Raw genomic sequence first — 15,189 nt, 5'->3', positions numbered from 1 at the left:
AACAGTAGCTTTCCAGCCCCATCTCACACCTCTGGTGGAGGGGGGATGAAACTTAGATCATCCCAAACAGCACAGAGAAGCTAGCACTAGTCTCTGTTCTCTCCTGGACAGTTATACCCCAAAGAGTAGAATTCTCTTTCTTGCAATTATGGTCCTTGTCACAGGTCACCTGTTAATATTCACCATCTTGTGATTTTTAATAGGCATCAACACACTGATCTGAAAGGTTGGGATATTAAACACTTGCCTCTTTGCAGGCCATGCGGTCTTTGTTGCAACCACTCACCACTGCTGTTACAGCCCCAAAGCAGCCAGAGACAATGCGTAAACACGGAGGTATGGCTGTGTTCCAGTAACAATAACCTTTATTTCCAGAAACAGGAAACTGGCCAATAGGCTATAGTTTGCCAAGCCCTGGTCTTAAATATTTTCTGTGAGTATGTCCTTAAGTGCAAAGGAAATAAGGAACCATGGCTTTTGTCAAAATTATCCCAAACCAGAATAACTCACCTCTAATCTGAAACAGTCACATAACAGACACCCAGGTCAAGGATAGCTTGGTTGGTTGTTGCAAGGGCCCAAGAGCTAGAATCCAAAGGAGAGAACNGAGCGGGGGATGGGCATGGAGGAGGACACTTGTGGGGATGAGCACTGAGTGTTATGTGGAAACTAATTTGACAATAAACTATTTGTAAAAAAAACAAAAAAAACAAAAAAAACAAAAAAAAAAACAAAGGAGAGAACCCAACTGTGAGCTCTGCTCCCTCCCATCTGAATTATGAGTTTTGAACTTGGCAATCTTTAAGGTTCTTTCCAACTCTACAATTCTATAATTTTAACACCTATGACTCAGTCTATATTCAATGTCCATGAAGAAAATTAGTCTAAAACTCTTAAAGAATATAAATTCTTTAATCTGAGTAAAAAAAATTACATAAACTCAATATGAAAACTTAAATTTTAAAAAAGGATAAAGAAGAAAGTTAAAATTTCCCTTAAGCTCTATCCCCTAGAGATGACTGGTATTGGCATTTTGGTGAAGTCTTGCTCCTGTCTGCATAAAGAGACACACAATGTTACAACATGGCAAGCACAGTAGCCATAACAATTCCATCCACAGCCAAGCAATTACTTTGAACTTGCATATTCTTTTTGGAAAAGAAATAATGTCCTCACCCAAAACAATCCTCTTCTGTAATATACACCATGAGGTTAAGTGCTAAGATCAGCAAACTATCCAGGATCTGAGAGTGGTCAGCACCCCCTCCCCCAGAGCCTCACCTGGCTAGATGTGTCGTGTGTCACCACTTTAAGTCACAGGAAGGAAAAGGAAGAGCCCAGCATGGAGGAAGGCCACACCAGACTGCAGACAACTGCCACCCTGTCCATACTCCCCGGCAGGTAGTGCAGCTGATTAACAACATCAACATGGGTTGTAAGACAGAGCCATCGAACAATCACATTATTTAGAATAAGTCTCTAGGAAGGAAAGGGGGGGGGGCGGAGAGGGGAGGGAGGAGGGGGCAAATTACACAATTAAAGGATATTTTTCATTCACCAGAGAGGATAAAGTTTGATACTGCAATAGATGTTTTTTAAAATATTTTTAAGTTAAAAGCAGAGCCACAGAAAAGGGGAGACCACCACAGGCAGGGAGAAAGGGAAATTAAGGTAAAGTGCATAAAGAACAGAGGGGTCTGAAGCATTGTGTTGCTTATTTAAACCCAGGAGAAGTCTGAGAAGTATTTTTCAGGAATATGTATGCCCAGTGCTGAAGACAGTGGTGTGAGTGGCCTTTCCTGCAGATGAGATGTTCAGTGACTCAATGCATCAGCAGCTGTGCTCAAGAAACTTGGATGTCTGTGAGTCTTGCCACTTGGCACTAATTTCCAGCTTACTCATCAGCACATTCCAGATGGCTTTGATGGGGAGAAACGCTCTCCATCCTGCTTTGCCTCTGGGTCATTTCATTGGAAATGCCGTGCATATCAAGTTTTCTTCTTGCTCCAAAGCAAGCAACCAAACAGGCCATCAGGAAGCCCACAGTCCTGGATATTGCCTTTGACTGGAAAACAGGGGAAACTCAGCTCAAAATCACACTGAAAAGAAACAGTTTTACCACAACCAAACAAAGGATTTATGATTCAGTTCTCTGCACGTTCATATATTTTATGGGAACACAAAATGAGGTTTTCACAAATTAATCCATATAAAACATGAACAGAATGCTTTTATTTCATGAAAGAAATGCCAAATCAGAGTAAGCAATCCACTCTTTTCCACCCAGTTTGGGAGTGTGTTTATTAGGCCCTGTGTGCCAGGAGGGCCATGTGAGGGGCAGGGGCCCAAGCTGGGTGGGCATTCTGAGGGTAGAGCTCAGGAAGGTATCACCGGGACCAAACTCCAGAGGCCCAGACAAAACAAGCCTAGATAGTCCTGGATGTTGTTGCCCAACCAGAAATGTCTCCGATGCAGTTCTGCACAGATAATAGATGGCAAGAAGGAAATGACACCATCTGTTCTGTGTTGTAATGCACTTCACTGTCCCACAACAGGCGTGAGCAGCCTCATGGTGCCTGGGAGCCCAGGCACCAAGCATCCTTATAAGACAGGCAAGACAGATAGACGAAAGAAAGAGAAGAGAAGAGAAGAGAAGAGAAGAGAAGAGAAGAGAAGAGAAGAGAAGAGAAGAGAAGAGAGAAAAGAAAAGAGAAGAAAAGAGAAGAAAAAAGAAGGAAGAAATGAAGAAACAAAGAAACAGAGAGGGAAATAAACAAACAAAAAAACAGAGAGAGAGAGAGGGAGGGAAGAAGACAAGGCAAGGCAGGCAGGCAAGAAGGAAGGAAGGAAGGAAGGAAGGGAGAGAGGGAGGGAGGGAGGGAAGGAGGAAGGAAAGGAAAGGAAAAGAAAGGAAAGGAAAAGAAGGAAGGAACGAAAAGAGCAAAAGCATGGAGCACAGGGAAATCATCTTTGGTAGAGAAGAGTACTTCAAGCCAACATCCATCTCATTTTCTCTGCACATGCACAGTAACTAACAGCAAAGTGCATCGTTTTGTTTGAAGATGACAAAAACTCTGAATTCTTAACAGACTGTAGACAAGACACAGATATGGCAAAGAGATAAAAGGACATTCAACCAGACAAATATGCAGCCAAAAAAATCTGATGTGTTGCTTAAAGTCCGTAAATTTCTCAAGAAAAGATAAGTTGAATAGCAGGTATGCTACATGAAAATAGGACTTCAGTGATACTGGAGGCAGGATACAGACTCCCTCCCTCCCACGCTTGGAGACACTTCAGTTGCACCCTCTGACCCAGCTTAGTGCTCCTGAGGAGCACATCCTGTTTATCTGGGCACCTCTGAGCCCAGGGCCCAGTGTGGCTTACAGCAGGCAGGGGCCACTGTCTGATGACATGGCATGCAACCAGAAAGAAGGTGACCCCAACTAGTCCTGTGAGGGAAAGAATATACAGTCTCCCTTCTGATTTGGAAATTGCCCTGAGCAACTGAATTCCAGCGTCCTGAGGGCAGCACACTTTCCCCTCAGTGCTTGGCACATAATTAGTGTCAACAAACACTGGTTTAGTGAACAAAGAACTCTCTCAGATTTGGAGCAGGACCAATCCTCAGAAAACATCACACCACACATTTGCAGAAAGGGAAGTAAGAGCCAACCACAGTAACAGGTGGGTATAAAATTTCAACACTTGTTAGTAGCAAGCTCTGTCCAGGATTCCAGGTATTCTGAACTGAGTCCCATCTGCCTTACCATGCTGCCACCCCGGACCACGCTGTAGAACACCTTATATCCTAAGCAGACTTTCAAAGACATGTCAATTGCAGTTTCTGGTAAAGTGTTTTGTCCAAAATGCCATGGTTATCAAAGCAATAATGGCTATGGGCTATACAAAATTAAGGCCTAAGTTCACTATCGTCAGTTAATGAGGATGTGACATTTGTTGGATTATCAGTTAATGCAATACAGTCTCTGAATTAAAGAAATGCACATATTTCTGCTACTTAAATTAAATCACAGAAACCATAAAATTCCTACTATACGCAGACATGTTACCTGACTCTATTATCCCTACAGAGAGCTATCCTACTTGCTAAGGGGTGGTTGGTGTGTTCAGAACAAAGTAATTTTACACATCAGCCTGGACTCTTTCAAGGAATCAGGAAAGAAAATGGACCGGTGGACAGATTAGGACAGAGCAGGCAAGAAATGCCTGTGGCTTCCTCTTCCTCAGACAGCCAGGTTGTGTTGATCTTCACCTTAATCACCATCATGACCATCACCATCCTCATAACACAGAGCAAGAAACCATTTCCTGAATTTCTGCAAACTCAGAAATTAATTCCATACCACAAGGAAAAGGCTCTATAAATTTAACAAAATAATATACCTACCTCCCAGTAAGTACAAATACATCCCAAATGGTGTTAAATTCTGGGAGACAGAGAAGCATTGTCTCACAGTTAAGTTTTTAAAGTTTTTATTTAAATTCCAGTTAGTTAAGACACAGTGTAATATTAGTTTCAGGTGTACAACACAGTGACTCAACATTTGCACACATCATTCCATACTCATCACAAGTGCCCTCCTTAATGTCCATTACCTACTTACCCATCCCCATATGCACCTCCCCTTTGGTAACCATCAGTTTGCTCTCTAGTTAAGAGTCTGTTCCTTGGTTTGCCACTCTTTTTTCCTCCTTTGTGCTTCTGCTTCTTAAATTCCACATATGAATGAAATCATGCTGTATTTGTCTTTATTTGACTAACTTATTTCACTTAGCATAATATTCTCTACCTCCATCCATGTCATTGCAAATAGCAAGATTTCATTCTTTTTTATAGGTGAGCAATATTCTACTACATATAAACACATATATCTTCTTCTCCATTCATCGGTCGACAGACATTTGGGCTGTTTCCATAATTCCATCGTAGATAATGCTGCTATAAAGATTGGGGTGCATGTATCCCTTTGAATTAGTATTTTTGTATTCTTTGGGCAAATACCTAGTAGTGCAACTGCTGGATTGTAAAGTAGTTTTAACTTTTTGTGGAACCTCCACACTGCTTTCCACAGTGTTTGCACCAGTTTGCATTTCCACCAACTGTGCAAGAGGGTTCCCCTTTCCCCACATCCTTGCCAACACCTTTTGTCTTTCCTGTGTTGTTCATTTTAGCCATTCTGACAGGTGTGAGATGGTATCTCATTGTGGTTTTGATTTGTATTTCCCTGATGATGAGTGATGTTGAGCATCTTTTCATGTGTCTGTTGGCCATCTGGGTGTCTTTTTTGGAAATGTCTATTCATGTCCACAGCTGATTTTTAACCACAAAGGAAGTTACAACTTGGTATCATTAGATAGTACATTTGCAGAGATCCAAACAACATTGCTCCATGGAAAAGGCTGTCTCCTTTAAAGAATCCTCAGCTACCAGGGATCAAAGAAGCTGCCCTGGTGACCCCAACAGAGTCCCCTTACACAAACCCATGAGTTACTTTCCCCTCGAGGAAGAGAGGAAACCAGGGGTCAGGAAGGAGCCATGGAGCTACAGCAGAGGGCCACAAGCATGCTTGCAAAGACCATTCTTAATGAGGTCTTAACACTGGGAAGACAGAGCTGTCCTTTCCAGGCATACTTTCTATCAGGAAGCAGGCCACAAGTAGGGTTAAAGCCCTAATGGCCTCTCACCAATACATCCTGGAAGGCATTACAGCAGGTTGAAAGGAAGTGACTCACTGCTCCTCTCCTGGATGACAGAAACCACCAAAAAAAAAAAAAAAAAAAAAAAAGGCACCCAATGGATGAGAGGAGGTATTTTCAAATCATATATCTATAATGGGTTAATACCTAAAACATATAAATAACTCATTCAACTCAACAGCAAAAAACTTTTTTTAATCCGATTAAAAAATGGTCAGAGGACTTAAATAGATATTTTTCCAAAGCAGGCATACAGATGGCCAACAGACATGAAAAGATGTTCAACACCATTAATCATTAAGGAAATGCTAATCAAACTACAATGAGATATCACTTTACACCTGTCAGAATGGCTAGTATCAGAAAGACAAGAAATAATGAGTGTTGGTGATGATGTGGAGAAAAGGGAATGTGTGTGCACTGTTGGTAGGAACGTGAACTGGTGACCCACTCTGGAAAACAGTATGGGGAGTCCTCAAAAAGTTAAAAATAGATCTACCAGCAATTGCAGTTCTGGGCATATACCCAAAGGAGATGAAGTCAGTATCCCCAGAGGTATCTGCACCCCCATGTTCATCACAGCATTTACAATAACCAAGACATGCACAGATAAAAAAAAAAAAAGTGGTAAATATACACACAGACGTACGCATGCACACACACACACACACACACACACACAGAGGAATATTATTCACCCATACAAAAGAAGGAAATCCTACCATTGACGACAACATGGATGGAGCTAGTGGGCATTAAGCAACTGATATAAGTCAGAAAGAGAAAGACACATACTGTATGACTTCACTAAATCTAAAAAGAAAACCAAGAAGATCACAGCTACAGAGAACAGATGGGTGTCTGCCAGAGGTGGGTGCTGGGGTTGGGTGTAGGGTACATGGAAGAAGAGGGAATAGAGAACTGCTTGAAGCCCCTGGTTTCAGTTCAGCCCCAGTTTACATCTGGAGACCAGACAGACACCCATCCTTGCTGAAGAACTAAGCATATCCTCAGAAGGATATATAATTAACTCTTACCTGTAAGGATTTAATGTGAAAATCATGCCAAAGCCAACCTCGGTGGTCAGGACCAACTTGCATGGCTTCCACAGGCTTCTTAATATATCATAAATTTAACCTAGAAGTCTGGAAATATTTGCCTCTTTATTCTAACAGTATGAGCAGGGAAAATCTAAAGATGAAGTGGGCTTCTCAAGGTCAGAGCTATGCCCAGCCCCAGGAGTGACACCCAGAGGTCAAACAGGAGTCTCAGATGACAGCTCTCTCTCATCACCCCAAGTGACCACATCCTTGCTTCGCCCCATTCTTCCCACCTTCCTCATTAGGTGCATGAGAAACTGTGAGGTCTGCTTCTGTTTCCAAGTGCATAGTGTCTTCCCCTATTAAAGCATCACTGAGTGAAGGGAAAGGCTCCTTCTAATGACTCACCCTGAAGTCGGAGCTCAGAGAATTTATTGACCCAGACAAGCACAGTTTTGCCAGATCACAGCCACTTGTGCCCAGCTGAGGCAGGCAGCCTGGGCAACGGCACAGTCCAGAGATTCTCATAAGCCTGTCCAGACACACCTGCACCACACCAGGGGCCCCTCATGACCCACCCCCTGTGTTGGGGTGTCAGGCCCACTCAGCTCACAGTGGACAGCTACAAGCCACCAGAAGTCAGGAGAAAGCATAAGGATTTAATGCAGGTGGTTCCCCTCTGAACAGGGACCCCCCCCCAACCCCGTCCATCTGCAAAGCCTGGAATCAACTAGTATTACCAACACTTCCAGTCATGTCACTCTTGATAGCTGGCTCCAAATAAGGCAGGACAACCCTGGACTGGCTCTTCCCAGCACTGTGCTCTGAGATCAACTGCCAAGAGGCCAGAATCAAAGTGAGAACGGGAATGTCATCTCCCGACAGCCAAGCCTTCCAGCAGATGGTGAAAATGTGTAGTTTTGATCCCTCCAGAAAGGTTCTGAATTTGTAACCCAGTGATGAAGTGTTTGCAAATCAGAGCATTCATCGCTGTTTGGACTCCCAGAAAGCAGAAGTTTTAAGCCTAACAAGAAGGTACTCTAAGCATAAGGAAAGGCCTACCTTATTTGAGTTTGTAAGATGATTTCACTTCAGCAAATTAAAGTCTCACAGAGACCCTACACAGAACAGCTTTCTCTCCAAAGCCACATTTCAGAGGGATCACCTTGTACAATGTGTTCATCCATTTAATGAATGATAGATGCAAGAGATATAAAAATGAAAAAGCCACAGCCCCTTGCCTCATGACACTTATGCTCACCTGGGAAATTCGGACACAAAATGATACAGATGTGCAGTGACAGCCCAATGGGAAGTCCAGAGTGTGACAGAAGGAAAACACGAATAATATGGAGAGCTCTCCTACCCACTGATCACTTGTCATCAATAGCCATCAAGTTTCTACAATATTCTTTATATTTTTTAAAGATTTTATTTATAAGTAATCTCTATATCCAACATGAGGCTCAAACTTACAACTCCAAGACAAAGAGGAATATGCTTAACCAACTGAGCCAGCCAGATGCACCAAGTTTCCACAATATTCCTTAATCAAATATAAGCCACAATTAGAGAGACGTACTAATTCAGCTCCTATTATGGGCTGCAAGTGCTGAGAAACCACCTTGTATTAATGTCTGTGCCACATCTCCTGCCCCTGTGGTTTCTCTTAAGTTTCTAAATAAACTGGCAGCCATGTTTTGGACTAAAATGCCACTTCTCTCCTTTTTACAAGGCCACACTATTCTAGCAAAGTGGAAGAATAAAATCCCATATGGCAGGAACCATGTCATAAAGGAGTATTCAGAACTACTCCTATGCCAATTCTGCTAATAATTCACCTCCGGGTTGCCACGCCTCCATAGGGAGCTGGCGTTGTACTTCTGACACTGCTCAGCTATCCAGCTTGCTGGGGGCCACATCTAGGAATGGATATTTTATAAGACGGCAGAAGCATATGCTGTGTTGAATGTTAAAACACAGCGATGTTACTTTTGTTTAGGTAGCAAGCCCTATGTATACCTTATAGCTTCCAAAATAATCTTTTGAAAATCATACAGAGCTTTACAATTAATTGTAGTTTCATACTTACAATTTTAACATATACAGTTAAAGGTGAAAACTAGAGTCTTATACCATGCCAGAACCCATAACAATTGCCAGTAAGATGAATGGGGAGTAAAGACATTCCATATTGCTTTGAGGAAGAATTTATGGGTCATTTTTTCTTTATCTCCTGCTCCCTAAATTCTTTGTACTCAGGAGTTCTCCCCTTCACTCCCTCCACTGGAATTCCCTCAAAGTAACAACGTTGAATGATTTTTTTTTCCTGAGTAATCTTTTCTTACTGACTGTACTATGACTCAGCAAGGGGGCAGTGTCTTCACGTGCAAAGGTGTAACCCTACAAATGAAATCAACAGAAATAGGAAAGGGTGCATATCTTCAAACAGCAGAACTTAGGAAAAAAAGACAACCAAGTGAAGGTGTCCACGTGGCTTCTTTGTGGCTGGCCCAAGCTTATCCACGCAGCGCAAGGGTATTTATCTATAGAATGAGCAGGAAACTGGCAGAAATGAAAAAATGAGTAANGGGGGGGGGGGGGGGTGGGTAGGGGAGAGGGAAGGAAGACAGAGCTAAAGTCAGATACCTTAGACATAAAATTAGTCATTGCGCATTTCTCAAAGAGGGCACAGGCGTCCAGCCAAAGGGACATGGGAAAACACTGAATGTCTAAACGGAGCCACAAACATACTGAATTGCGCTTAAATAAACGTGTTTATCTCACTCATGCCAAGTGAGCACTCCTGTGTGCCTAAAAAAGGAAGAATCTGAGGGGGAAGTCCCTGCAGGGAAAAGATCCCGGTCTGTGGCATCTCTGGGACAAGAGAGACTGCCAGATGGGCTCCAGGTGTGATGTGTCCATGCCAGTGGGATACAGTCTGCAGAAGGGCTGCTATAAGGCAGGTCAGCAGCATCTTTGTCAAGATCCAGAAACCAAATATTCCAGGCTCCATGGGCCCCGTGTCCCTGTCACTGTTCCTCTACTTTGCTGCTCTCTGTGGTGAGAAAGCAGTTTCAGACAGCAGTGAACAAGGGGGTGTGGTGGTGTCTAATTCCCACGGGATGGGGTCTGCACCCCCTGCTTTAAGGCTTTTCCTTGTGTTCCTTCCACTGAGTCTTGCTTTTCTTCCAGCAGTGGCAGTGCAGTGCACTGAGCACACGATCCTCTTCTCTGCCAATGATCCCTATCTGAGGCAGGAAGGAGCAGGGAGGGTATGCAGAAATGTCCACGGTGGCCATAGACAGGTAGCCCCGCTAGAGGTTCCTCTGCCCTCCAAGATGAAAGTAAACTTTCTTGATCCTCATGGTAAAGATCTGTTTGTGGAATTAACACTATCTTGCTCAGCTTTTGTGGGTGATGGTTTTACTTGAATTTGGCAGGCTGTGGACCTATTGCTGGGTATCCTTATCAAAAGAGGAGCAGAACCCCAGGAAAAACCAGCCTATTAGGGAAACACAAAGTTCAGTCAAGGCTTATTGCCAACAGGAACAGAAAATGATCTCCTGGAGGACATTGGCTGCCTTCCTTCACATTCCACTGAAGAGGCTTTGAAAAGAAAAACAATTACAATCTCCCACTGCCAGTTATTTTCATTCGCAAGGTCCTGTTGTGGTATAGAGAGCATCATCCATCAACCTCTCTGAAATCTTAAAGTAACTTGCAGCATCTAGAACAGAGAGAAGGTAGAAACCTAGGTCCTGGCATAGAGGGATGCTAAAGCCAGCTTTTACTAGCTTGAGGGCTAACAGTTAAATTTTGGAGGTTTCACAAGCCAGTGAACATCACATTGGTAACTTGAAACTGACCATGGTGGGAGCACTGATACCTTAAAAACTGGCAAATTCTACATGTCAGTGAACTTTCCTTCCCACTCCCAGAAGCCAGTTTTTAAACCTTTACCAGAACACCACTGTCCCAGAGGGTCCTGGAAAAGGAAGCTGGGGACGTAGAAGCAGGAATACTCTATAGTACATTGGGAACCAGACAGGTTTGGCCAGAGTCTGCAGAAAAAAATTAGAAGAGGGGTTTAAGAATCCTCTCAGACCAAGAACTTCTAGGAGTTTTAACATCATGGGGAGAAGAGAGAGCCCCTCAACCCCCCAAAGCCAGTAAGGTTGACTTTGAGGCAAATATAGAAACATAGGCATCACGTAGCATTTCCCTGAACAAAGCAAATGAAAGGCCCAGGGAGGGAAAGACACTGAGAAGTAACATGTCCAGATCACGAAATTGAAATCAGTCCCAGCCCATCCATCAAACTCTAAGTGCATTCTTTCATTCATACTTTGTCCAACCACAAAGAGTTGGTAATAGACCAGAGAGATCATGGAAAACACATTGTGTAGGAGGAAGGGGAACAATTACTGAGCTGTTTCCTGCTCACAGGGAGCTGCCAGCTGCACATCCAATAGCTCCGTGATATCAGTTACTAACAGTGGAGCCGCCAAACTTCCAAGCCTCAAACACCTGTTCTCCGGACATCTAGGAAGAGCCCCATCTGCCCTCTCATGGCCCTAAACAGTCCACCTGCAACTTCTGTCCTCCAAATACTGTAATCACCTGTTTCATTAGAGAAGAAACCAAACACAGGGCCCTACAGCCAACACACCACACCCCAAAAATAACTATGTCTGAGCCACAACCGCCCCCATACTCTCACTTCTGCTTCCAGGGTGAGCTGGGCTCTCAGACTGCCTGGGCCCCCTCAGTGGGGCTGCGTGCCACCCAGCTGCCAAGGTAAACAGAGGTTGCTACTACAATCTCCTCCACTTCAGCCTCCTATTTGGTGGGATGAGCCTGGTCTACCACTATAAATATGCTGGGCTTTTTCCCCTCCAAATCCAAGCAGCCTGTTGTCTAAGAGAAGCTCTAAACCTCTAAGCCAGGTGACAGTCTCAGCCATCTTAAAAGGTGGCAGCCAAGAGGCTCCCACAACCAAGCAAAGGTAAGGAAGAGGCTGCTGTTTCTAGTGTCATCTGTGGTCTCCAGCCCTGTGGCAGGGAATGAACCATTCATCTTGTGTCAAAGGCTAGAGGAGCCATGGGGAGGGGGAACGCCTAAGAGCAGTCTGGCTTTGTGGGCACCTGTAAGCTGTCAGAGAAACTTCCTGCAGTTTTATTTACATCCACATCTCATAGGGATTTTAACAGCGATGCTGAGATGTTCTGTGTTTGCAGAAGGTGAGCTTGTCTTCAGTGAGAAGTCAATGGAGATCATCCCTAGGCACAAATATAAGTGAGCTCCAGGGCACGAGAGTCCTCTCTTATCTCTGGAGTCATCTCTAGACAAAGACACCTGTGGCAAAAAACAAGAGATGTCCTTCTGTAGCCACTGTCTCTGTCAGCCAGCAGATCCTGAACCAGCACAGCCCCTCCATTCCTTGGGGATATACCTGAAATGACTGGGGCAGTGGTAGTACTTCCATGACACCTTGTCCACACAAAGCACTGCTGCTGTGCAGTACATGGGACACCCTCCTCTTACCACCCCAGGAAGTTTCATGCTTGCACTGGGCAACAAGGAATCAGAGGCTCAGTGCCATGGCCCCTTACTCCCAGGTCACACAGATAAGCCTGAAGCCAGTCCCAACCCAGCACTCCTCCCTTGCTAACTCCTGCTAACCCCTGCAGGAGCAGCCAAGACTCACACACACAAAACACCATGGACTCATGCCTGGCTCAGAAGCAAGAATCTCCGTGCCTTTCAATCAGCCCATGTGACTGAACTGCTACATTATGGCCAAGAGAACTAGTCTCACTGGTGTTGACCGTGATTTTATACAGAGAAAGCGAAGAGTGCAAAAGGAAGCCTCGAAGAGCTTCTCTTCTAAGGAAAGTCCGTTGCTTTGTGCTCACAGCACCTGCCCTCCTGCCCTCCTCACGTTCACAGCCAAGTCTGACCTGGGGCTCATTTCTCCCCTCAGCCTCCGGGCAAGGCTGAGGCTCTTGTCACCACCTTGCACTAGACGGCTGCCACCATGGACCTATCTGCAGCCCTGCCTACCTCCGGCGGCCCCTGTAACATCTGCATCCATGCCTCAGCAGCCCCTCCCAGCCTGCAAGTCAAGTCCACACTCCTGGGCCAGCCCCTAAGGTCCATCCAGACCTGGATTCCAGAGTGAGGTAGACGACTGAGAGAGTGTCTCTGAGTCAGGGACAGGAAGTCTGAACCCTAGCTCCACCACTTCTGATTTCATTTTCACTGGAAAATCAGGGCTCACAAGTATACTTAGCTCATGGAGTTACTGTGTGAATTAAATGGGATGAAGCCAGCGAATCTAACCACCATCATATGGTGTGAGGAGAAGAGGCTGAGGCCAGGACCTAGGCCACCGCTAGATGCATAGCAGAGCAATGGAGCAATGGTCAACTTACCCCATTGTTACTTCACGTGTAGCAGATGGAGCTGTGAACAAGAGCCGTAGGAGCCTAGCTTTGCTGAGCCCATCCGTGTGACCCAGGGAGGTACCCCTCTTCACCTCAATCCCTGACCCAGTGCTGCACTGGGACATCATGGGCTTTACACTTAAGTCACAATCGCATTTCAGCCCCTCACCAGCTATGGGACCTTCAACAAATCACGTTACCTCTTGTGAACTCTGCTGCCAGTCCATAAAATGTGGGGTCCTGCCTCGTGATTTTATGGACAACACACAGACTTGAAGTCTATAGAATAAAATAAGGCAGAGTAATATGTAAAGAAGTATGTAAAGATCCATAATCACTAATATAATTCTCTCTAGTCATATTATAACAACCCAGGAAATCCATTTCAAGAGATCTCATCCCAACTGGCAAGAAGGTCCTGGAGTACCTCATGCAGTCAACAGAAGGCTGCCTGTATTTACCAAAGAGGGTCCTGGAGTCCCTCCCAGGGTCAGGGATGCCAATCTGTCCATGTAAGGGAAGTAAGCTGAGTAAATGCAACCTCTGTGCGATCTGAGGGAGAAATCAACCTTTATTCACCTTTCTTTGGTAGTCCTTAAATACATGATAGAACGTGAACTAAAAGGGAAGCCAAAGTGCCTCCTTCAGCCACTATCAATAAATCAGAAGCTTCTCCTCTCCTCCCTTAGTTCACATTGGGCTAGTTTTAACTCATAATCAGGTAAGCTCCAACAGCCCTTCGCATTATTTTTTTAAACTCAAAATTCATCCTTTAATGTCCATACTTAGTGATTCTCCCTGGAACCACTCAAATGTCCTGAAACAAATGCCTTAGGTGGGCACTTGCTCCCACTGAGAACCCTTATCTAGGATGGGAAGTATCAACAACCCAGACCTGGGACACTACAACAACTGGGAAAACATCAGCACATGACATGGATAATTTGACTTGGTAAGAGTTTAAGTGAGACCCCCACACACCATCTATGACTCATGAGGTTAATTCCATGCCCAGTGCCATGCTCACTGATTTAACAAGGTTGGTTCTGATCTGTTAGGATGGCTAATTGGAGAGTGTAGAAATTGGGAGGATGGCTAGCTGCCAGAAGTTTTTAAAGAAACAGCAAAGGTGAAGAGAGGACCCCTGCTTTCAACAATATGACCCATCTGTGCAAGAGTGAAACGGGCCCACAGGGCAGCTCAGGAGCCCCCAGAGGTGGCCCTGAATCACAGGACAATTCAGTAGTGACATGCAGAATGACTCCAAGTCACCAAGCAAACCTCACCCAATCCAATATGCTTGGGAAAGTAGATACAGCAATTTTAGAAAGATATCCAACAAAATAGCCCAAATAAAGCCCTGACCTGTGAGAGTAAGCATGTATTCAGTTTTATATTATTTATATACATCTATTATACAATCGGCAGTGCCTACTTCTTCTAAAGTACTGCTGGAAGCCATGTGAAAGTTCAATGTTACAACTCAGGATTGAATTATAGGCCAGATCCTCTGCTTGAAATGAATCATATCTAACTAAATATGTTTCATCAAAGCAAAGACACAACTTCAAAATTCCACCATCATTCAGACAGTAACGTTATACCACAAGTACCATAAAATAGGCATAAATATAAAATACGCATCGAATAGGACACTACCTAACATTAGCACATCAGTTTGCAGTTTATAAAACACCTTACACAGCATGCTCAACAGTCACCCTGACCTCCAGGGGGCAGAAGGAGCTCCAGTGTGCCATATAGCACCAACGAAACATTCTCTGGTCTATTTCATGACTCCAACAGAAGAAATGGCTGGAGTCACTCCAGGATGAAGTCATTAAAGGTGACAACTGAAATGGAAAATGTAAAACCATCTTCAGAGATGAGAGCAAGAACTCCAATAGCTCAATTTGGGGAAGAGCTTCCAGAAACACCTGCTCTGAAACTCTTAAGCAAGAGCCCAAACTCACCTGGGC

The sequence above is a fragment of the Crocuta crocuta genome, unplaced genomic scaffold (genome assembly GCF_008692635.1).
Source record: "Crocuta crocuta isolate KB4526 unplaced genomic scaffold, BGI_CrCroc_1.0 scaffold788, whole genome shotgun sequence".
Taxonomy (NCBI): domain Eukaryota; kingdom Metazoa; phylum Chordata; class Mammalia; order Carnivora; family Hyaenidae; genus Crocuta; species Crocuta crocuta.
This window is presented reverse-complemented; position numbering follows the sequence as displayed.